Source organism: Ursus maritimus, unplaced genomic scaffold, assembly GCF_017311325.1.
Source record: "Ursus maritimus isolate PB19 unplaced genomic scaffold, ASM1731132v1 scaffold_4, whole genome shotgun sequence".
NCBI lineage: Eukaryota > Metazoa > Chordata > Mammalia > Carnivora > Ursidae > Ursus > Ursus maritimus.
In genome coordinates, this window is record NW_024426552.1 from 1,504,693 (window position 1) to 1,529,612 (window position 24,920).

The following is a 24,920-nucleotide window of genomic DNA, read 5'->3' on the forward strand; positions in this document are numbered from 1 at the left end:
GGGCGCTGGGGATGGCCCGTTGGTCTCCCCAGAGGTGCTCGCTGCGGAGCCACATGGGGGCTACGTCCCAGGAGCTCTTCCATGTGAACTGCGGCCAGCAGGCCTGGCCCCGCCCTGCCCCCCAGACACTCAGTCTGTTGCTTACCTCACTCATGCAGATTGTGAAAATAAAATGTCACTTTGGTGTCCTGGAAAACAAGCCTGATGCTCAAACGCTTGCCTCGGGATTCCAGCTGCCCCACCCCCACCCATCTGCCCCAGTGACAAGGTGTTAGGTTTTATGGAAGTGTATGAACCTGTCGGCTGGGTCTGGGGCGGGTCTATACAAACACCAGAAGACCACATTGGCCACTTTTTCCCTCTAGTTGACATGCCCACGTAGCTGGATCCCACAAGCTGAATTAGAAATCACTCTGGGCACCCGAGGCCCTGCAGGACAGAACAGGACTTGTGACCCTGGGACACTGGCCTGCAGCAGATTCCGGAGATGGCGTGTGACCTGAAGAGCCACTCAGGCACTGTGGGAAGGAGAAAGGAGGTGCCCAGCCTGACCACACTGGAGCTGCTTGCCTTCATTCACACCCTGGGCTTCCAGAAAGACTTTCAGCGGAAGGAAGTGTTCCAGGCCTACAAGCAGAGAAACCACTCCTGTGTCCAGGTCCCCAGCAGAGTGGCAGCCAGAGGCCTGAACCACATGATCTGTGCTCAGAGGGGAGCTGGCGGCTCTGGGCCACCCAGCTGGCCTGGCCTGGCTTTCTGCCCCTCCTTTCCAGGCCTTGGGCCCATGACACCTTCTGCTCACACACCGTGACCATGTGGTCCCAGCACTGCCTCCCCGTGGCGATCCCATTCCTGACATGTCCTGGGGAGACTACGCCCTGGCCATAGTCAGGGTTTATACAGGCTGGTGCCTTGAGTGTGGGTTTTAATCATTAAACTCCAAGAACAACTTTTTTCGTGTTCTTTTGAAGTCTGTTCCACTGTGGTCCCCGTGTCCAACAAAATGTATCTGAGAAAACGTGTTTCCCTGTTTTATTTCACTCTGCCCAGTGTGCTTGGGAGAGGACACCCACGGGTACTTTTAGATGGCAATCTAAAAGTAGGCTATTGATTTCTTGGTTTCTAAAAAAGTCGGGAAGATAAAACTGCTAATGAGAGATTGCCAATATACTGTGATACATTTATTTGAGACAAAATATTTTTTTGTCCTATGTTTATGAAAAGCATGACACCGGAATGACAAAAACCAGATGGCGCTAAGCCTTCAGTCAGCTCTTCCCAGGAGCAGGCACCGTGCATGGAGTCTGCCCAGCTCCCGGTGCACCTCCTTCTCCGGGAACCCCCGCCCCAGTGAACGCACCCCTATCGTGGGATGGACCCAGAGAGGCCTTGTTTGTGAGAGGATGGAACATGTGCCCTCCTCCCACTCCCCAGCTCCAGGACCAGAGGTGGAGTTCTGACTCAGTGTGACCTCACTTGGAAGCTGGGGCTGGCACGGAGACAGCCCTGAGTCTGTGCCTGGACCTGCAGCGTGGAGCCCGGGGTGGTTAGGATGGCCTTCATCCCTTGCCATGCGCGGGGGAGCGGGCCGTAGTGAGAGTCGCGCAGCAGGCAGGCAGAGACAGGGCTTCGAGAACAGGCTGCCGGCTCCTGGATGCCTTGCGCCGAGCGTCACATGCGCCGGTGAGCACGGATGAGTAAGACGATGGGTTTGCTTCGGCGTTGGGCGAGAGTGGTGAGACGGGGTGGCGTGCATGACCGCGGGGAGACAGGCCCGGGTGAAGAGCACAGGCATTGGGTGGAACAGGGCCCAGACACTGACCCACCGCACATCAGCCGTGCGACTGGCCTCTCTGAGCCTGTTCTCCAACTACGAAAGGAGGATGCCGCCCCCGCTGCCCAGGCTCTGGCGGTAAAGACCACGGGTGCTGTAATGGGGAGCTGTGTGCGTCCCCGGCGCCGTGGCCGGCCCTGCTGCCAAGCCAGAGAACAAGCTTCATGAAGCCGTGGCTTTGAGCTGAGCCTTGAGGATGGGTGGGCGGGTGGCGAGGGTGTCCCGAGGCAGAGGGAAGGGCGTTCCCACGGGACAGGCATTCAAGGAAGGCAGGACTTCATCAGCCTGTCAGTCAGGGGCGGCACCCTGATGGGACTGGGCCTCGTGGATCTTCCTCCCTCAGCCACCATCAAGATGGAAGGTGCTGGAGTGCTTAACCCCGAGGCCTGAAGATAGGCGGTGGGCACGCGGAGGCCTGTGGTCTGTTTTTGTGCAGTCTACACGCTCAGAATGAATTGTGCCTTTATAAAAACAGATTGGGCAGAAGAAAGAAGATGAGACAGAGATGTGTGTGGCCGACAAAGCCTAAAATATCCACCACTGGGCCATTTACAGAAAAAGTGCCGACTCCTGGTTGAAGCCCAGCTCCACCCATACGCTGGGAGTTCGACCGGCCCCGTCGAAGTGCACGGACTCTCTTGGGGAGGGACAGAAACACAATGCAAAACCAGGGTGCCACTAGTGTGGCTGTGGTGGTGCGCGAGGCCCCCAGGGCTGTGCCCTGAGGCTGCCGCCCCCCCAGGGGGAATGCCAGTGACTCCATTAGACAGGAGCAGGTGGAGTTCAGATGTTCTGGAAGCAGACTCGGTAAGACTTGGTGATGGACTGGGCGAAGGGGCGCTGTGCGGGAAGGACCTGGCTAGCGCATGCTGGCAGGGGACAGCGCCATGCACTGAGATGAGGCGGAGCTGGGAAGAAGCTACCAGCGCCTTCCGTGCAGAGTGTGCGAGGCCTCTCAGAGGTCCAAGTGGTGGCTGCCAAGGAGAGCGCCAGGAGCCCCACTGGGAGCGTCTCCAGCAGGAACGCTGAGTCAGTACCATGATGAGTCCAAACAAATGACACGGAGGTCGTAGTGACTTTGACAAGTTCGGTGAGGTGCTGGGGGCAGAACTGGCTAGAAAGAGAGGACACCCTCCGTCTCCTATGGGGAAGCCGACGTCATTTTGACTCTGGAACCTAAGAAGAGCGGCAGCGAAGAGACCATGGACCAACCTCATGCATAAACTAAATTAACACCTAGCACCAGGTGCTTACCCAGCAAGCCGAAATCCAGGCATGAGGTGAGAACGACCGAGCTGGGCTTAGCCAGGAGCAGGACATTGGCTTAACACTTAATCTGTCGTGCAGATCACCCATCAGGAGGTCAAAGTGAACACCTGCACCGTCTCTCAGCGGGTGCAGGGCAGGCTTGGGATAACACCCAGCATCCCCCACGGTTAGAAACACAGACTCTTAGAAACTGGGAATAACAGGACATTTCTTTAACCTGATAGAGGGTACCTACAAGCACCTAAAACAAGCATGAAAAACACGGTGAAATGTGAGACACCGTCTCCCAAAATCAGGACGAACCAAGGACACGGGCCCTTTCCACTGTTCAGCATCATGAAAGCCCTGAGGACAGGACACCACGCAGCATCGGGGGGGATGTGGACAACCACGGGTGACATGACGGCACACGTGGAAAACAAAATAATCTGCAGCTAAATCATTCGATTTAATAAAATCTAGCAAGATTACTGAGTACAAAGCCAACACACACACACACACACCCCAATTTCTGTGCATGAGCTAACAAAAAACACGTAATTTAGAAAAACAATCCCGTTTACCCTTGCTCATGAAAGGATGAGTTAAAAATAAACGTTTAACAGAAGAGGTGTGTGATCTTTAAGAAGAAAAAATACTTCTAAAAAGTTATTGAAAGAGCAAGTGAATGTAGAGAGACACCATTTTAATACATAAGAGGACACCAGGGTCATAAAGTTGTCACCTCTCCCACAAATTACCCGTAGAGTCAATGGGATTCTATAAATATTCCAACGGCGGTTTTTATGCATCTTGACTGATTCTAAAATAGATCACAGGAAGGCCCCGGAGCTAGAACAGCCGAGACACTCTAAAGAAGACGACGACGGTAGGGGTTTGCTCCAGCGCCCGTGAAGACCTACGCGGACGTTACCGCACATCTCGCCATTCGTGACCCGCCGAGGACGGAGAAAGCGGGCAATGAAGCAGTGCAGAGAGCCCGGAGCAGGCCCGCTCACGGTGTCACCTGCCACAGAAGAGCCACCGCAGATCAGTGGGGGAAGAAACGGCTTCACTAAGTGATGCCGGGACGTTTTTCGTCCATTTGGGGGAAAACTGGATTTAGGTATATGCCGGCACCCTACCCGAAACTCAGCTCCGGATAAATTAGGGAGAAAAAAAAATATTTGAAAGAGAGGCAAATATCTTCATGATCTTGGGGAAGGAAGGACGCCTTAAGGTGCGAAAGGTGCGAGTCATAAAAGGTAAGATGGATAAACCCGACTCTACTGAAATTAAGATGCAACAAAGTAACGCATCACACCGAGTAGGGAGAGGACGGCTGCGAAGCGTAAAAGCATGAAGAACTACCCCACAAAAGAATGCAAATGACTTAACACAAATGGACGAGAGGCGTGAGCAGAAGAGGAAGGCAAACAGGCAGGAAGCACACCAAGAGCTTCTCAGCGCCCCACTGGTGGGACGTGCCGCCCCCGCTCACAGTCTTGCCGTTACAGCCAGCACGCCGGCCACGGTCGGAAAGACCGACAGCATCGAGTGTCGGACTGGACGCGGGTCGGCAGGGTTCTTACACGTCGCGGTGGGGCACAGTCCGCAACCTCCCGGGGACACGCCCGTCTCATCAGAGTGAATATTTGTGTCCCCCAGTAGCCAGCGAGCTCACTCCTGACTACGTACCCCAGAAAAATCCCCCCACACGTGGCCGGAGGCAGCCCGCAGCAGGTGCAGCATGGCCCTGCCCGCAGTGGCCCACTGTCCATTTACTGGGAAAGATGACATCCATCCGGGTAAGTCCACACAGTGCACACACGCCCCGGGTTGACCTGGCGACACAACTGTTGGCTGAGTCAACCCCAGCAACGCCCATCATGGGTGAATCGTGCAGATGAAATGTTCGCTGAAAAATGCTCTGTTTCAGAGAGCCTGAAAACAAGGAGAACGGAGCCTGAGAGGGCTTGGCAGGCACACACCACGTTCGTGGGTATACCTACTGTACTGCGTGTGTGTATGTAAGTTATCACGTGCACACATGCGTGTATGCACACACACGTACGCACCTATGTACACATGACACGTTTACCAGAGTGATAAGCACGGAGTTTCAGGAGCAGACTGCCTCCAGCAGGAAGGCCACCAGGGACAGCTTCGGGAACGAGCACGTAGATGAAGGTGACTGGGGACGGTCTCAGTCTGGGATGCACGCTGAGGCACGAGGGGCACGGGCGGTGCTCGTGACTTACACGTATGTCACACACATAACCCTTTGGTAAATCAAGTTGCATGTGAATATATATATTGCATATTAGGTATATTTTAAAAGTAAATTTTAATGACTTTTTTTGAGAGGGGGGCAGGGGGATGGGATAGGGAGAGGCAGAGGGAGAGAGAAAATCTTAAGCAGGCTCCATCTGAGGACCCTGAGACCATGACCGGAGCTGAAATCAAGAGTCAGATGCTTAACTGACAGAGCCACCCAGACGCCCCTTCAGTGTAAATTGTAAAGGAAGAAGAAGGATGGTCAAGACAGGACGATCAGCGGGGAGAAGTCCCTCACCAGGTATCAAGATTGGTGGAGCGACAGTCTGGGCACAAGAGCCCCCGAACAGTGCACACGGGAAACAGGAAGGTACAGCACTTGGGAAAGCAGCTCGGAATTTCCATGCAATAAGCCCACAGTCCCCTCCTTAGCATACACCCTGCAGAGGCTCATACATGTTTCCCGGGAGATGTGTCCCCGCAGCGCCCATAGTGTCAGAATTGCGCAAACACCGCCTGCTCCCCACAGAGGAAGGGGCTCCGTGAGCGCCCATGGGACAGTGTGTGCAGAGCCGTTACAGGGGAGGGGGCAGGTCTCAGTGCTGAGCTTGGGGATAGTGACACCACACGTGACCTAAAGGGTCACATAAGGTCAACTACTTTGTAAACTACAAAGGACCATCACTATTAGGATTTCAAATTGCCAAACACCTCAAACGCTTTGTGGGATGAATACAAAAAAATATATAAAACCATCGAAAACCGGGGATGTACTGTATGGTGACTAACATAATATAATAAAAAATCATTATAAAAAAAAATATATATATATATAAAACCAAACAGTAGTGGCTTCACCAACTTCCTTCGAATGGTGGTAGATTATTTTTTATAAATCAGATTCAAAACCAGTGTGGCAGCTGGTAACGCACTCCTCTAACATAACGAACTAGAACCACCAAAAGGAGCTTTCCTTTCTCCGTTTTTGCTGAGTTATCTCTTAATTATTATGTTAGCCGTCTTTCCGGAGACAGTGAAAGGCAGTTAGGGACGGAAGCTGGGCAAGGGAGAGCGGAGGGAGTGGAACGAGGGGGGTCCCCGGCCCCCTGCTCCCAGCCTCCAGGCCCCTTCCAGAGACACAGCTAATCAAAGTCTGGTTAGTGACAAAGGAGAGACAGCGTGTGGCTATTTAAAGCCCTCTGGGGGGACGGGAGGACTTGGACTATAGTCCGGCTGGAACCGACCGTTTGCAGCTAGAACTCTCAGGGCTCCTCGAGAACGCGGCCGCTCTGACTGGTGCCCGAGAAGGGTCCCTCCGACGCACATTGCTAAAGGTCTCCGGAGGCATAATATATGCACAGAGAAGGACCCGCGTCGGAAGCGCCCGGGGCAAAAAGTAGACCATGCCCACCACCCAGGCCCCCTTCCCAATGTCCGCTGCCTCCCGGCTCTGGGGGTACCTCTGTGCGGCCCGGCGCCCCGTCGCTGGGTCCTGCCCGTGTTCACGCCGCGTGCTTCTGCTCGGACCAGGTGTGGGAGACCCCGCGCTCTGTCTGAGCAGCACGGATCGTGCGTTTCTGCTGCAATACGGTGTCCAGAGTGTTAACGTTCCACAGTATGTTTCCTCATTCTACCGCTGACGGGGATTCTGCTTGTTCCCTGTTTTCTGCTGTGTGAGCAACGCTTCAGGGAACGTCGTCCAGCATGTCTCTCAGGATACACACGTACTATTCCCGTCGGTCATAAGCCAAGTCAAGGGCACACGTACGTCCCACTTCAGCCAGTTTTCCAAAGTGCCGACCCTCTTTCCGTCCCCCCAGCGGGCTGGGAGCGTTCCAGTTGCTCCTTGTCTTTACCGTCCCTGGGCGTTAACAGTCCTCTTCATTTGGGCCGTTCTGGAGGCTGTGACGGAAGCACCCTGTGGTTTTCCCTGATGACTAATGCGGCTGGACATCTGTACCCGACCCTACTGCCCACGTGTGTGTCCTTTCCCATGACATCGCAGCTCGGGTGTTTCCTATTTATTTGTAGAAGTTCTTTGTATATTGTGGATGTCAACTCTCTAATCAGTTGTGTGCGGGTACCTTCCCCCGCTCAGCAGCTGGCCTTCCCAGAATCCAACCGTGTCTTTTAATGAACAGTTCTTAATTTCACTGTGATCCACTGTCTCCACGTTTCCATGGCTAGTGCTCTTCGTGGACTGTTTAGAAAACCTGGACCAGCCCATAGTCCTGAAGATACGCTCCTGTCACCTTCCCCAGGGTTTATTGTTCCAATTTTCAGACTTAGAGCAACAATCCTTCTGGAACTGCCGTGTCCGTACGGTGTGAGGTAGGGACCCAGATATGGTGTCGTCTTGGCACTTCCCAACCCAACCCTTCCCAAAGATGTCACCAAAGGTTCTTGGTCCCATCAGGAGAAAGAATTCAAGGATGGACACACAACAGAGCAGATAAGTGACACACGTGGGAAAGTTTATTAAAGCAGAAGTATGCTCTTGAGATGTGAGGGCAGGTGAACTCAAGAGGGAGCTACGCCCTGGGGGTTGGGTTTCTACCCTTTATGGACAGTTGTTAACTGGGGGGAGGAATATTCATTACTTAGGACGGCAACTTCTTGGGAGCAGGGATTGGACCTTTTCTTCCTTTGGTCAGGGGTTTCCTGTCATGGCTACCCGCCATCTTGGGCCTCTCCGGTTTGATTCAGCTTCGAGGTGGGCTGCCCCTCTCTGGTTTGATCCAGCTTCGAGGTGGGCATCTGACCTTCCCCATAGCTGACCATGACTCCTCATGGCTGGCCACCAGGTATCCTGTTAGACTAACTAACTGCACAACTTGACTGAGGTTCATGTGTTAAACCAACCTTGCATTTCCCAAAGAAGCTTAACCAGGTCACGATGCCCTTTTCATGTAGATAGATTTGGTTCACTAAGATATCGTCAGGACCTCGGTATCCATGTTTATGAGAGAGATGGGCTACAATTTTTCTTTCTTACAGTGTCCTTTTCAGGCTTTAGTATCAAGGTTATATTGAACTTCATAAAATAAGTGGGGAAGTGTTCTCCTTCTTTACTATTCTCTGGAAGAGTATAATATGAGACTGATGTTAATTCTTCCATAAATTTTGTTGAATTCAGAAGCCTTCTAAGTCCGGAGCTTACTTCGTAAGACAGTGTTTAGTTATAGATTCTTTTTTTTTTTAACCGGACATAGGACTATTAAGATTTTCTATTTCTTCTTATTTGGGCAAGAGTCAAACACTGGTCTTGCCAAACCCAATCTCCTCTAGACCAGAGAAGACTGGCTGAAGGAAGGAGGGGCACTTGAGCTGGCTGCCTGCCTTGGCATGATGTTGCCTTCAGAAGAAATACCAGTCTGACACACAGAAAGAATTGAAAAGCAATTTAAATCTTTATGCCAGTTGATCAGGGAATGCCAAAGCAGAGAGGGTATTTATATTCCTACACACAGTGCAACTTCCTGCAGCACTTCCTCTGCTCTGTCTCCCCTAGGATCCCTCGTCATGGCATGGCAGCTGCCCCTAGCTCTCTCCTAAATTCCAGAAGCTCCCTCCTGCCCAGCCGCCTTCTACATCTATTGTGCTCTCTTCTGGGAAGATCTGCTTGGCTCTGTCCTTGTGATTTAATTAAGTCAATCTCAATCTCCTTATTTCCCCTGTTTGCACCCATTACTCATTGGAATTCAGCTAGCAGACTGAGGATGGAAGGAGAAGCTCTGAGTATTTCCTGGTGAATACTCCTCTTGCCGGCTACAAATGCACATGCTGGCTGAGTTTTCCTGCTACTATGGCCTGCAGAGCAGCTATGTTGCAGTCGCCTGGCTGTCCCAACAGATACGCACCCTGGACGCCCAGGCCAAGTGTATCAGACCCTGTGGGTGGCCCCCGGGAGCCCATTTTCAGCAGGAACTGAGAGGGGTTGGGCATCACTGAGCAAGGTGTTGTTTGCTGTTTTGGGCTGGTTTGCCAAAACCCCTGTACTCCAACTTCTCATCATCGAAGACCCAGAGACACACTTGGCAAGGCCCCATGCCCAGATGGGGAGCTCTGGGATGGGGCTTCTTTTCATGGCAGAACTTTCTGGAGAGATGGTGCCCAAACCACCACCCCACTAACCCTGCTTCCCGTACCTCTGTGGGGTGTGTGCCTGGTGCTTCCCGGAGTTCCCGTCACACCCAGCACCCTTCTAGTAGCCCTCTCTGCTCTGCCCTCTCTCACAGTCTTACTCAAGGACAAGCAGTGGAAGGAACAGGAGAATTTGTGCACACGCTCAGCCTCCTGACCTCCAGCTGGCCTGTGTGCCTGCCTGTCTGCGGCTAATTCTCACAACCTGGACCACGCCTGGAAGAAAAGAGGCTCGGGCCTTTCCTTCCGTCCAGAGCACAAAGGCCAGTGTGAGGACAGGCCGCTTCCCGGGAGAGGTGCTGGGTCTCCGTGGGCCTCGATGTCCTCCTCAAAAAAACTGTCTATAAGCCATGTATCATCCACGTATACAGGCTAAATCATGTTAGAGCAAAGTATGGAAATGCAAAATATAAGTTCAGCATATCAAATGCCGCCCGAGGGTCCATTCAGATGGAAGTCACGACTTCTGCCTGCACTGAGGGACCTCCAGAGACCCTTCCCCCAATGCGGGACGTGGCACACACTGTTCTAACACAACCCAGGTCCTAAAGGGCAAGGGTCTCCAGCCGTCCAAGGCTCCCACCAAAGGGACTTGTGACCCAGTCACCAGTCAGCAATTCACAGATCTCTTTTCAGGGACAAAGATCAAGCGACAAAAAGTCTCAGGACAGGATCTCTTTTCGTCATTGTCACTGTTGGGGGCAGAGGCGAGGAGTGCACCCCTGTGAGTGGTGCAGCCCCACAGGGAGCGGGTCCATCAGGGGAAGAACTGGGTCTGGAGAGGGGTCCAGAGCCAGTTCCCTGCTGCCTGCTGTCCTGGCTGGTCCACGGCCTCATGGCGGCCCAGGCGCACATTCCAGAAAGATGAGAGACCATGGTAGTCTTTGTGGATCCCTTTGAATTGCATACATGCATAAGCCCACCTATTTTTGCTTTCTAGAATTCCACTTCTATTTTTGGTAGGATATAAAAGCATTGACTATTTCCCAAAATGGAAAAACACATTTTTCCCCTGACTGTCTTATAATATCTTGGTTGCCCACTAAGTAAGTGCATGTAGCCTGCAGGGGTGCTCTGTGAGCCCTCGTCCCACGCTCCGAGCAGGGCTGGCTGTGCGCGCCACGGCGGCTTTCCCGGGCTCTACTTTCATCTTAATGTGGTTTTTAACGCTTGGGATTTAATACATACGCCAATAGGTGGGCTTGGGTGAGGATGTCAGACATGCCCACCATTCTGTGATGGGGCCCAGGCCTGCCCCCTGGGGGGAGGGGAGCAGTGGGGGACCCGCCCTCTCTAACTGCGCTGCCCTCAGGACGTGTGTGGGCGCTGCACACTCTGCTATTTCGGGAAGCCCCCAGCCGCCGTCATGCTGGTGGGTGCGGACCAGCTTGGCTCACCCGCTCCAGTGTGCCAGCCTCCCTCACAACCAGTTGATTGGCAGGAGGAGTTGAGCTTAATGATTAAAAACGTTTCTAGAAAGTCACAGAAACTTGTTAACACATTTGTTAAAACAGCAATTACTCTAGGACCCAAAGGAGCCTGCAGGAAGTTTGCCATCTCTGGACTGTTCACCGGTAAGGTCCGGGGCCGTGCTGCCCCCGGCCCCACCACACCCCCTCGTATTAACTAACCCACTGCGCTGACAGGCCGTGTGCACCCTGCACAGCAGGAGGGCTTGTGACAGATCTGCACTCGCTGGGACCAGAACCCCAGTCTCACTGCAGTGACCACCCCCCGGGGATCTCTGTCGGGTCAATCCGAGAGGAAGCCAGTCTTGCGATTTCTGGCCAGGGGGTCTGCTTCTGGACTCCACTCTGTTCCTCCATCTACTTGTTGTCCTCACTGCCACCATGATGCCTGGATTCCCGTAGCTTTGCAGTAGGCAGGGCTGCGTCGATCCCCGATCCCCGGTTCTTGTCAGGAGCGGCTACTCAGAGTCCTTGCGTTTCCATGACGTGTTTAGAACAAGCCCCTCAAATTCTACGGAGAAGCCTGCTGGGATTTTGCTGCGGGCAGTATGGATCAAGTGGGCCATTTAGCGGAGAAGGGACAGCTCCCTGACGCTGCATGTCCCATCCGTGGGCATGGTATGTATCTCCACTCATTTAGTTGCCTTCCTTTTGCTCAGCAGCATTTTGGAGTTTTCAGTGTGGAGGTCCTGCATTTCTTTTTGTTAAATTCATTCCCAACAGTTTCCTGGGTTTTGCTACGACTGTAAATCGTACTTTTTACATTAATTTCCTGCTGTTTCTTACTAGCATATAGAGACGAACAGGGTTTTCTATAATGACTTTATCTTTCAGCCTTGCTGTGCTCACGTACCGCTTCTAGCACTTTCTATAGGTTCTCTAGGGTTTTCTGTATCTACACCTACGATCATGTTGTCTATGAAGAGACACAGATTTGCCTCCTCCTCTCCGATCTGGGTGGCTCCTATTTCTTTTTCTTGCCTAAGTGCACAGGCCAGGACCTGGGATACAGTGTTACAAATGGTGCTCACTGTGCCCACAGGACTGAGCTAGTGGGGCGGTGACACAAGAAGGTTCAAGGTCCCCGGAATCACAAGAGGAAGTGCAATCATGACTTTCCTTAGGGGGTTTTGCTGTCTTCTCTGTGTTCGGTAAAGAGCAAACCCTGGCGGGACATCTCATATTTGTATAATCCTTGAGAGCCGGGCCAGCTATGGAATTTGCAGGACCCCGTGAAAAATGAAAATGTGGGTCACTTTGTTCAAAGAAGTTCTTTCCTGTCCTCTGAAGTCTGTGTCTCTGTTTGTGCTTTTCTCTCTCTCCCTCTCCCTTCCTCTCCCTGTCTCCTCTCTCTGTATTTCTGCCTCTCCCGATATGGTGCTTTGATTTGCCATTTAGTGTGATGCTCCCTCAGGTATGGGAATACTTACAGGGCAAATATAGACCCTCCCACCCAGGCACCAGGGTTACCACCCACCACTCGGTGTTCGGGGCACATGTGCCCATATCCACCCCTTAACATTATTAACATTACAAAGCAGCAACCACAGAGCATTAAAATTGCAAGTAGTGTCCTCCCAGGAGAGCTCGCCTGAGCACGGACCCTCCAGAGCAGAGTGCTGCGTGACTGCTCAGCTCGCCCGCCCACAAAGCTGTGCTCGAGTGTTGATAATTGAGATTCATTATCCCACCTAACGGTAGGCCCTGTGTATCATGGGAAAGGGCCCTTTTTCTTATTTTTACAGCACTTACCCTCTCTGATGACAAGAGTATAAATCTATTAAATTCATTTTGGTGAATATTTACTGAGGGCCACCATACGAGGAGTGCCATGTAAATCACTTCACTGGGGACATAGATGAATAAAAGCATCCACCCACGTCCCACACATCAGACAGGCCATCATGGCCTGGCACTGTGCCCAGGGATCTAGAGCCCTCCGACAGTCCAGGACCCAGCCTCTCACAATGACAGAGCACTGGCTATGGGCCAGGTGTCCTACGGGTGAAACTGCAGCCCAGAAGCCTACGTCAGTCACCCCAGGTCGTGTACCTGGGAGGAGATGGTGCCATGGTTGGAACACAGCAGTCTGAACTAGCTCCGTCTTCCCCTCCTAACTGACCAGCCCAGGGTGACAAATCTGTGCCATGGGCACACAGGTGACCACACTGTACTTGTGCTTGATTGGGTCCGAGGTGACTTCTTGAATGAGGTGACATTTGAGGTGAGTCTTAAAGAACTAAAGTCACTCACCAGGTTCCTGAGAGGACTGGGGAATAGCAAGTGCGAAGTCACCGTGGCCAGAATACACTTCTCTTTGGGGAACTTGGAAGCAAAGGTGAGAGGGAAATGCATGGTGTGCCAAGGCTAGGAGAGCAGGGATAGGACTTGGGCTGCCTAGAGAGAGCCCAGGGAGTGCCCTCTGCTCCAGGGGTAATCAAGAGCCTCCTGGAAGAGGCACAAGTGTGGCAGGGCCCACCAGTGGCAGAAGAGGGCTGAGGAGGGGAGCAGAGGAAGGCAGCTGTGGCTAGACTACAGGGTCCTGGAGACTGCTTCTGATCTCACCTCCCTCCCATCCGCCAGACTGCAGAATCCCGCGTGCTCTAACTAACCTTGACGGAAAGCCTGCCCCCCGCCTCATTATCTGGCACTGTCCCCTAGTGTCCCCCTGCCCCCAATACCCACACTGCCCCTCCGCACCCTCTTCCTGCCTTCCCACAGGGAGATCCTCTTCTGTAGATAGTCGTGCTTGGCTTTGTTCCCATATCACTATGTCCCAGAATCACCCCAGATCTGCGGCCGTCCATAGTTCATTCAATCCTCTCCTGCTGTGGGCATTCAGGTTTTCTCCAGCTTTTGGGAAATTATGCACAGGGTGCCCTGGTATTTTCGTTTTCTTGGAGGCATCTTCAGGGTAGATTCCTGGAGGTGGGATGCTGGGTGCAAATGTAAGTGTGTGTGTAGTTGCTAGGTGTTTCCAATCTCCTGTGGAAGGTGCATGAGGTTGCATTCCCCCAGCAGAGCACGGAGGCCGGCAGGACCCCACCCATGGAACTCACACTACTTGTCACACCTGCGAGTGTTGCTGGTCTGATAGAAGAGAAATAGCATCTCGGCACAGTTTACATTTGCATCCCCCGGTCACGAGTGAGTGAACGGTTCTTGGGTGTTTAAGACTCACTTCACCATCTTTTTTTGTGAACTGTGTCTCTATGTCCTTTGCCCACTTTCTACCTGCTTTTTGGCCCTTTGTCAATTCCTAAGGGTTCTTCGTGTGTCCGCCATATTGGTCCCTCGTCCGGAGAGCATGGTGCACAGGTTTTCTCCTTCAATGGTCTTTGGCTTTGTTTACGGTGTTTTTTTGCTGTGCAAACATTTTGTTTTTCATACTCTCATTTGCTGGTCTTTTCCTTGCGTCATCGTAGGAGGCTTCCCCCCATCCGGGTGAGAGAGGACCTCCCTTCATCACCTTCCAGTACTTGCATGGCTTCCTGTCTCACAGCAGGGCCACCCCCACTGGAAGTCCATGCCCGAGTGTGCTGGGAGGGGTGGCGCTACCGAAAACCCCTTCCTAGGGCTGCCCCCTTAAAAGTCCAGTTTTGTCCCAGGGATTTTATCATCACCTACTTCCCAATATCCTTCATCCTGCTTCCAGCTCCTCTTCTATCCCGGGTCTGGTTGTCTATCCATGTGCCAGACCCAATGTGGTGCAGGAAGGAGGGTTGGTCTCTCTTTTTTTTAAGGGTATGATGGCTCTCTTTCAGGGATTTCCCAGAAATTAGTTCTTTTGATAAAGATTAACTTACATGAAGTTTGGCAGTCCTCAATTTCATTCAACCTCTTCTGCTAAATTCAAGGAAAATCCTTCCTCCCCTTGCCCCTGCCCATTCACCCACTGAGCCAAGTGGTCAGTCTTTTGGTGGTCTGCATGTGGCCTGCCCCACTCGACGTGAATGAGGGCTATTTCTGGCCCTGGAATTGGCAGTGAATTTCTTGGTTCGTTATTGCTTTCTCTTTTGTAACTTCTGGAATTGTTTGACTCTTTACAATGTGCATGCATTCCTCTATAAAAGAACAAACCAAGTCATTATTCTAAAAAAGAATTTTGGAAGGGGGGAGGGGAAGAAGGGGGAGGGGAAGAAGTAAAGCGCAGTCTGCAAATTAGTGCTTGGTGCATTAATATTTCCTAAAAATATCTCTCATTTGCATCTCTGATAAGTAAATGTTTTATGGGAAAACCATTTTTATTTCAGGATTTTGGAGCAGCTGATGGCCCCGCTCTGCCAAGACTGCCCATTTATCCTGTGTTTCCTTCCGCTCCGCCACAGGCGGCTCTGGCCTCCCACGGACAGAAGAAACGGAAGGGTGCAGGAAGAGAGATAAACGTTGGCCAGTGGAGCAGCCCCTGCCCCGCGTATCAGCTTCAGGCTCTCGTCTTCCTCTTCGTAATAAAGAAATGGTTTTTTGTTTTGTTTTTCTCATGGCTAATTTGAGATCCTGGCTGTCTAAGGAGCCCAGAGATAGAAGCAGATGACTCAAGTCTGGGTTGGAGAGGGCTTTCCTCCACAGGCCGCTAAGCGTGTGGGAGCGCAGTGCCCGCGCTGCCATGCGCCGTGTGGGCTTTCGTGCCTGGTTGTGCTAATCTTGCTCAAGCCACTCGAGAGCCTAAAAATATTCCCCCCATCACAGCCGCTCTTGTTCATAAAACCAGCAGAGCCCGTAGGTTGACGGCATTGGGCTACGAAAGGGCCCACTCCTAACCCACTGTGGTGGGGGGCCGCTGGGCCAGGGAGCACGAGGCGCCGGACACAGCGCCGCAGAGCAGCAGCAGCTGCTCCTGCCCTCGCAGCTTGTCCCGGGAAGGCAGGGTCGCCCGGCAGTGCCCTCTGCTCTGGGATTCTTCTTGTGGCATCTCCCTTCCCAGAGCCGCGCACGATGCCACGCTGGCCAGTCTCTACGCTGCGCCTCCCAGGGGCTCAGGACACCCACGCGGTTTAGAAGGACGCTCTGGGACAGTCCTGACAAGTGTGCTTTCCTGCCCAGCCTGAGAGCCGACCCGGGGGAAACATGGCTTTGCTCCTTCACGGCTGTTTCCATCGGCCTCCTTGGAGCTGACCCTCCTCGCCCTCCCGTCCACCCACTTCTGTCCTGGGACGTGAGGCCATCAGGCCTGACGCAGGGCTCTGCTCACCCCAAGTCCCTTGGCCTCCCCTGCTAGTGGCGGTCTTTGCTCGTGGGTGGGGAGGCCCCTGGGGGGTAGACAGGCAGCAGGGCAGGAGTGGGGAAGGCAGGTTCCAGCCACGGCCCTGGGGCAGGAACCCCCTGAGGACCACCCTGAGCTCGAACACGCCAGGACCAAATTCGACGCTGCTGTGCAGAGCCCTCTCCCGCCAGGTCTGCACGCGCAGGCGTGCTCAGGAGGCGGCCGCGGGTCACGCGGCTCCGACGGGCTCTGTGTCTGACGACGTCCTGCGTGTTCGTCACAGAGGTTTGCAGAGATGTCTCAGGTCAGCCTGCCCTGGGCTCCCCTCCCCACTCCGCGGCAGGCGGCGGGGGCATCTCAGGACCACCTCGTCCGGCTCCCGCCTCTCAGGGAGAGCTGTCCTTCCTTGTCCGGTGCCCCGTGTCTTGAGAACCACTGTTTGGTGTATTTCTAATCTCTCGGGGTTTGTTGTTTGCTCCAAGCAGGAGGGTAAATCCCTCTCAGTGGGAAGTGAACTCTCTTGTCCCGATTGTCCTGTTTCCTCACTCGTTACTGTGGCCCAGAAGTTTCCCAGAGCCGAGGCTATGGGTTGTGCTTGGCTCCCCCGTGTCCTGGTGGATCTTGGTGGAATGTCTTTCTCTGAGGCCGGGCAGGCCATGGCCTGGCGTGCTCGTCATGGAGCCCATCACCTCCGGGATGCAAGTCTGCCCCAGCGCAGCCCTGGGCCCACTCCCTGCCTTTCTGCCTCCGCGTAGGAGCTCCAGCTCCAAGATTCAGAAGCTGACATTTTCTGATTTAGGTGGATTCTTCCTTTTTATTTTTAATGCGGTATTTTTTTAAATGTGTTTTTATTTAAAGTCAATTAACAATGTATTATTGGTTTCAGAGGTCAGGCCTGTGATTCATCAGTCTTATGTAACACCCAGCGCTCATCACATCACATGCCCCCCTTAACGTCCACCCCCCAGTTACCCCTTCCTCCCACCCTCCCCTCCAGCAGCCCTCAGTTTCCTATGATTAAGAGTCTCTTACGTTTGTCTCCCTCTCTGATTTCATCTTGTTTTATTTTTCCCTCCCTTCCCCTATGAGTCTCTATTTTGTTTCTTATATTCCACATATCAGCGAGATCATATGATAATTGTCTCTGATTAACTAATTTTGCTTAATACAACACCCTCTAGTTTCATCCACGTCATTGCAAATGGCAAGACTTTTTCTTTTTTTGATGGCTGAGTAATATTCCACAGTCTAGATGGCTTCTTGCTAATAGCGCCCATCCTGGCTGGGGAGGTCCCTCCCTTCTGTGCTCCTGAAGGGACAGTGGGGCTGCATTTCCCGGGCCAGGCACTGTGCGGGCGGGCACACCGGCCCCTGGGCCCTGTACCCACTCGTCCTCCCCCACCTCCCCTCAGCCTCCAGCCTGGCCGCTGAAACTCTCTAGGGAACTGGGGTGTGGGGGCATTTCTTAGGAAATGCCTGCTCCATACATTGAGAGTGTGGGCTCATCTTAATATTTTTAATTAAAAATATTAATTAAATTTTCTGAAAAGGTTATAATTGGTTCAATGGATTGGACACTGGGTGCGTAAGAGAGGCATGGGGAATGGGTCTCAGCCTCCCACCTGAGGGAGGTGCCCATGGGATCACTCCTTCTGCTGGTGGGCTTGGGAAGGAGAGGCAGAACTTGAGTCTGGACTTCTGTCTTGTGGTGCTGATGAGCCTTCTGGATGGAAGTCTGTCGGGCAGCTGGGGCCCTGATGGTGCTGATGAGCCTTCTGGATGGAAGTCTGTCGGGCAGCTGGGGCCCTGATGGTGCTGATGAGCCTTCTGGATGGAAGTCTGTCGGGCAGCTGGGGCCCTGATGGTGCTGATGAGCCTTCTGGATGGAAGTCTGTCGGGCAGTTGGGGGCCCTGATGGTTCGTTTTATGCATCAACTTGACCAAGCCACAGGGTGCTGCCATTTGGTCAAACATTACTCTGGGCGTCTCTGTGAGGGTGTTTCTGGATGAGAGTAATATTGAAAGCAGTAGACTGAGTAAGCAGATGGCCCTCCCAGGGTGGTGGGCCTCATCCAATCAGGGGAAGGGCTGGATAGAGCAAAGACTGACCCAGCCCAAGTGAGGAAGGAGTCTCCTGCCTGATGGCCTTTGAACGGGAATGCCGGCCCTTCCCCTCTCTTGCCTGGAGCTGAGCTGTCAGCTCTCCTGGATGTGCAGCGGGCTAACTGGTCCTCACCTTGAGCGTGCCAGCTTCCACGGTCCCATGAGCCATGCCCCACCATGAACACTTCTCCCTATAAACACATCTGTTGGGTCCGTTTGTCTGGAGGGCCCTGACAGATACGGGTGTGTAGACTGCACACCTAGGGGATTGGCTTATCCCCGTGGACGAGGAGAGGCTGCAAGAGGAGGGAAGGTGCACGCAGACAAGCTGAGGGCAGACCGAGCCCAGCCAGGGCGGACTGTGCTGGGAGCCGCGCGGCACACCGCGGTGCCTTCCCCGGCCCTGGGAACCATCCTTTCCTCTGCGAGCAGCACAACAGCATCGTGACCCGGGACCTGACTCCAGTCCATCTGCATCTGCCAGCAGCAGGCCTGCCCGACGGGAGGGCACGTCTATTTGGAATCTGGCCATGCGGGAACTGGCCCCACCAGCTCCGTAGGGGAGTTGAGCTCATTATTTTAAGATGACGAATCGAACAAATCCTCTGCCTAACAACTCCTAGAGCTGCCGGGTCCACCTTGGTCGATGAGTGGCGGCTGCACTAAGGTGCCTGGACGCCAGCCGGTTTGGTTCGCGGGAGCTGCTCAAGGCTTTCATCTGTTACCATCCGGGCTGCGGAGCCAAGTTGGCGTCGGAAGCACATTTCTCTGTTTAATGGACAATCCCTGGAGGGCTCCAATTTTCCTTCTAGGTTTCTTCTTCCTTGGGACACCGTCTTTGCTGACCGTTTCCTACCGAGAGGCAGCTGGTCCCCTGGGCCCCACTCACCGGCAGCTCAGAATGTCCCCTCCTCCTAGCCAGGGGCTCGGCCCGGGAGGACCGGCTGACCGATGTCACCTCCAGGTGTCCGCTCGGCTCCAGCGGGGTCCGCGATGGCCCATCTGCAGCTGATGCCTTGGAGAAGTCTTACGGAGAGCTTATGGAATATTAATTTGTGATCGTGTATAATGAAACCACTGTGTCTCTTCCTAAAGAAAAGACCAGACTTCCAACAGAAACATTTCTATGGCACTTACCACGCGCCAGATACCAATACAAGCACTTCACGAGTACGTGCTCATTCGATCTTCAGAACGGCATAGGAGATGCCACTCACGGTGAGTAGACTCACGGACCCGGAGACAGTGCCTTTCCCGGGGTCGTGCAGGGGGCCGTGAGCCGGGCTCCTGGCGCTCCCCTGCACATCACCCGCTTTCCCGCAGGCACGAGCGGGAGCCACTGGAGGGGCAGCCGTGTCCCCGCAACGTCGAGGATCCCTCACTCGTGCCCGTGATGGGGACTTCACGTCACACTGGCACCTAAACAGGTGCCCGGCATTTTAGAGAGTGGAGGGCGGAGAGCAAATGCGCAGGTGCACGCGCGCAGGGCGGCCTAACGCCTCAACGCGGCAGCTGAACGAGACGGCATGAATCACGGCGGGAGGAGAAACGGGTCAGTCAAAACGAAACAACAACAAAGTCGTGACGAGCTGGGAGAAATAGTTACAACATATGCGGCAAGCAAAGGGTCAATGTCCTGCTATCGAAAGGACGTTTATGGATCAATTAGGAAAAGACTAACTTAAAAAAAGAAGCTGGTGAAGGATCAGCAGGCAAGCAGCAAGGGGGACAGCCGACAGCCGGTGAGCACGCACGAGAGCCACACGTGGACCAACCGGACGTGACCCGTTTCAGTGATCTGACTAGCGAATCCCGAAACAAAGTCAGTCCCCGCGGGGAGGGAGCCTGGGGGACACGGGACCCTTCGTCAAGTGTTTCTGTGGGATCCTTTGATAACACCTACCAGAGACCTTTAAAACGTGCACAACCTGCTGGGATTTATCCTGACGATGTAATAAGAGATAAGCCGCCAAATCAAGGTACACGGTGTTTTCATAGCATCCTTCTAACAGCTGACAGCGCAACAGAGTGGTCAGCACATGGGATTAGTCGATAAACTGTGTTCATTCAAACGTCAGTGGACACAGCTACTGAGATGATGCGGGAGGTCTGCATTTATTGACTTGAAAACTGCGAGGGATATAATTATTGCATGAAAAATTGTATACAGTAGGTGATACATTACATACTCATACTTGGGTAGAACCATGCACCTGTTTTGTGTGTTCACATAGATGAAGACATGAGTCATTCTTCCGTGCAATGGGCTTAGGAGTGGCTTTTTCTTCTTTGCTATCAATTTTATATTTTTCTGCAGGAATGTCTATCCCTCATATGGTAAGAGGGATAAAAATGTTTCCCCGCAGTATGAGCAGAGCCTACATTCCACTTCTTAGGTCTCAGTCCTCTGGAAAACCTGGTCTGCAACGGCCAACCTTCTGCGGCCTTGCGCCGGCCCCACCGCCTGCTCCAGCTCTGCTCGGGAGTAGAGCAGAGCCTTCTGGAAGGAGCTCTGCAAGCTCCCCGCACTGCAGGCATCCGCAGGTAATCAGAGGCGTTCCTTGGAGCACATCGGACTGGAGTCTGAGCTGGTTCCTCAGCCCCACTGAGCACCTGCTGTGTGCTCAGACGCCCCTGGGGACGGAATGTTCTGGAAGCACAGCAGCAGTTTCGAACAGGAGCTCTGGCACACACACCCACTGTTCAACCCCAATGCCGGGACGGGTGCAGAGCATGGCAAGGAGTGAGCTGAGCTCTGGGAGGCAGCACCAATCTGCTGCTGGGAAACCGCGTGCAGCACAGAACTCCGTCTGAGGACAGCGCGGCTAAACACCTCAGTTAGGGAGCAGAAGCCGCCGTCACTGGCTGAGCAGAAAGCGGAGACGCTGAGCGATCGCCGAGGAACGAGGAGTGAGAGGAAATCTCAGGCTGACCGGGTGTTGGGTAAGCTCTCTGTTGCAGCAAACACACAAACACGTGACGTTGGCTCGATGCAGGGGCAGGGAACTGAAGGAGGCGCTAGCTGGTGGCACTGTCTCCCGCCAGCAGCGTGGGGCGGGGGCGGCGCTTCCCAACCTCCCTGGACCACCCTACCCCGGGGCTGGGGGCTGGACCCCGGCTGGAGCCCACAGGAGATGCAGTCAGACTGTCAGTCAGGGAGAGGGCGAGAGGGTCTGCACTCACCAACAGCACTTTCTAGAATAAACACAGTTAAGAAAGGTCTGAATCTGGCTGTGGTGTAGGTGCGAATTCACGAGTCCTCCCAAGGAGACACAGGGGCAGCTGGAACTACGCGGCGGAAAGCCAGAAGCAAGGGAGGTCCTGGGCCCGCGACCCGGCGCTGATGGACCGTTTCCCCTGAAATGAGCAAGGGCGGGCGGCATAGCTGTTTCATGAGCTAGACAGACTGATTCGAGCCCACAAGTCACTGAAAGTATTTATCTATGGGGTTCTTTTCAAGCAAAATTAATGCAAATACCACAAAAATGTCCAACTGAAGATTTTGTTTCTAAAAAGAACTTTTGTGGCAAATGCTGCATATCTTTGAATGGCTTTTAATTTTTTTTAAACAAATCTTCCTGTTTTTCTCCCAGGTTTTGTTTTTTTTTTTTTTTTTTTTTGGTGGTTTTTTTTTTCTTTTGATCTCCATACAACTTTGCTCTGACCACACTTATTTTTCTAAATTCTTTTGTAATCGAATACTGTATTTTCAGTTTGTACCAAAACTATGTGAAAGTTACCTCGACCAAGAAGTCCCTAGACTAATGCGCACCAGATGGGCCGCTCCCGGCGTTCCGTGCACAAGGAGCCCGAGTCCTGCCCGGATGGCCGAGCTGCTTTCTGAAAACGGTCTGGGCGGAGGCAGGCAGGTGGACAGGCAGGGCCGCCAACAGCCAACAGCCAGACGCGAAGGGAGTTGCAAAGGAAGGAGGAGAAGCCAGCCCTCGAACCTAGATTGCTTTCAGACGGAGGGACCTTGGATTGGAAATCCTGATGGGAGAAGATAAATTGAGTTGTAAGCATAGCAGTTGCCTTATTAATAACAATTTCCACTGAACGTATTCTTAATAAGGAGAACCCAAAATAAAACTGCAGCTATGGAATACAGAAGTTTCCCTGTGGACTATTTCTCCCCAAAGGACGAAGCCATCTAGCCATGGAGTCTAGTTGAGGGTTTGCTTCCTTTCCGTGGTGGAATGCCGGGAGCCCACAGCCGATCGCCAGAGCCGTGTCGTGGTCTTAGCATAGCGCTCAGCCAATTCGCAGCATTTTAGCCAGGACTGAATGTATTCTGCGGGAAAATCTTCAACTGTAACCATCCAATCTCGTGTTGGCTTGGGAAACTTAAGCTTTAGAGAAGACATAACAGCAGCTCTAACATTCTGTTTTATTGAGCTCCTCTGAGAATACAATTATACAATCACAAAATGGAAGTGGCTTTTTTGCGACAGCTCCTGGCTACCGGGTCTTGACCACCGTAGCTCCTGGATGCAAAATTTACAAGAGCGGCATGAAAGGGGCTATGTACATAGCGGCAGTATTTCTCACTCGTCACATTTTGTGTAAAATGGATGTCTAACATTGTAAGAACAAATTTGGGTATATTCATTTTATTTTTGAAATTGAAGCAATTAACTTTTGCATTTTCTATTAGCCTATATTCCCGTCTCTTGAAGCAGCATGCATTGGGCGCCACCGCGAGCAGGGGGTCCTTGTGTCTTGCCCGCCCCCCCGACCCCCCCACCTTCTAATGTTTACTTCCCACGGTTAGATATACTCACACGTCTATCACCTGCTTTATCAATTTTAAATAATATATTTCAGCCCCTGGCCACAAAGAGGAGGACATCTGCATACTTGTCCTGCTTCCCAACTACACTTGACCCTGAATGATGCAGCGGTTAGAGGCACTGCCCCCTGCACAGTCCAAAATGCACGTATAACTTTTGGCTCCCCGCAACATAACTGCTCATAGGCTACTGCTGACCGGAAGCTTCACGGATAACAGAGCAGGCGACAGATGTGTATTCTGTCTGTTGTATTATATGCTGGCTTCTTGCGGTAACGTAGGGAAAGAAAGCGTCGTTAAGAAAATCAGAAGAGCAAATACATTTACAGTACTGTATTTATGCAGAAAAACCCACTCGTCGGGGGACCTGTGCTGCTCCAGGGTCGGGTCTACCAGCTCCTTGTTCCTCCAAACCCTCCGCTGGCATCTCTCTGCGGTCAGAAATCGATGACTTACCTTCTTACAGATTCGTTGTTCTGCCGCAGTCCTACAGTCACGTAGATCCAGGGCTCACTGCTAGCCATCTCGACCTTTCAACATTCGTTTCTTTGTGGTTTACGCTCCAGCTACAGGAACAACATCCCCTGAGCTCTGCGTGTGGAAGAGTGTTTGCCGGTAGCCTTTCGCTTATGACACCTTCGCTGGGCGTGAGACTGGGCCCCCGTGGCCTGTCCCTGGGGAGCTCTCGGGTAGGGCTCCGCTGCCTTCCGGCACGGTCTGTGCTCTGAGGGAGTCCAAGGCCCCACCCATGTCTTTCTTTATAAACAACTTTATGTTCTTGCTAGGCTGCTAAGAAAATATTTTTACTTTAATTAATGGAAGTCTAGTAAATTTCCAGGGTGTCTTACTGTTGACAAAGGGGTGTTCATTTTTCTTGAAGTCCAATGTGACTTTTTTAACCTAAGAATGTGTTTCCCTTTATTATAAAGGGTATTCTTCAGTGATGTACTTCAGTATTTGTCCTGTTCACTAGCATAGTTTTCTTCCTCGGGGCTCCAGTGCGTACGTGTTGAATCTTTTTTGACTGTTTCCCGTTTTACCTTCAATTGCTTTTCTAAAGAAAACATCGTGTTGTGGGAATTTCCAGTGTGCTCGCATACAGAGGGCTGTGTGATACACTTCCATGCGTCCGCCCCCTGCACCCCATCAGCATTCTGTTCTTACCACGTCACCACCCCGAGTCCCTACGTCACACCAGGTCTCACTCTTGCTACAGCCCGTGGGTTTGGGAAAATGGATGACACGTATCCACCACCAGTTTCATACAGAAGAGTTTCACCGCCCTGAAGAACTCCTCTGTGCTCCTCCTCTTCATCCCTCCCCACCGCCCCTGCAGCCACGGACCCGTCACCGTCTCCACAGCCGTGCCTTCGCCGCAGAGTCCTGTCGCTGGAGTCACACAGGACGCGGCCTTCTCAGACCGGCTCCCGTCCCTTAGCGATTCGCGCTTACGGTCCCTCCGTGTCTCCTCGTGGCGTGATGGCTCATTTCCTCTCAGCGCTGGATACTCTCCCGTTGACCGGATGGACAGTTCCGGTGTCCGTCCACCCACTGAAGAGCACCTTGGTGGCTTCCGAGTGTGACAGTTACGCGTGACGCTGCCGTAAGCGTGCGTGTGCAGGTTTTTGTGTGGACGTGTGTTCTCACCTCCTCTGGGGAAACACCGGGGAGCGTGATCGCGGGGTCGCGTGGGAAGAGCGTGTTCCGTGTGGTGAGAAACCACCAGACCGCCTTCCGAGGCGGCCGCGTCCTCTGCTTTCCCAGCCGCCGTGAGTGAGCGCTCCTGCCGCGCCACGTCCTCGCCGGCGCTCGCCGGTGTCCGTGTTCCGGGTTGTGGCCGTTCTCGTAGGTGTG

General features: G+C 53.0%; 2 long non-coding RNA genes across 3 annotated transcripts; both read right to left on the reverse strand.

Annotated features, from left to right (window-relative positions):
- Positions 1–1,168: 1,168 nt before the first annotated feature.
- Positions 1,169–7,304, reverse strand: LOC103680689. Of its 2 annotated transcripts, XR_573144.2 has the most exons (3): positions 6,820–7,283; positions 5,161–5,364; positions 3,533–5,026 (listed from the first exon to the last, which is right to left on the reverse strand). It is a non-coding gene; the product is annotated as an uncharacterized LOC103680689 (long non-coding RNA). The 2 variants fall into 2 exon arrangements; XR_005832274.1 differs by lacking the exons at positions 3,533–5,026; positions 5,161–5,364 and adding an exon at positions 1,169–2,295 and having other exon boundaries at positions 6,820–7,304.
- A 13,064-nt stretch (positions 7,305–20,368) lies between these two features.
- On the reverse strand, positions 20,369–24,807 carry LOC103680690. The gene is made up of 4 exons (XR_573146.2): positions 23,523–24,807; positions 22,018–22,267; positions 21,461–21,634; positions 20,369–21,229 (listed from the first exon to the last, which is right to left on the reverse strand). It is a non-coding gene; the product is annotated as an uncharacterized LOC103680690 (long non-coding RNA).
- Between the last annotated feature and the right edge of the window lie 113 nt (positions 24,808–24,920).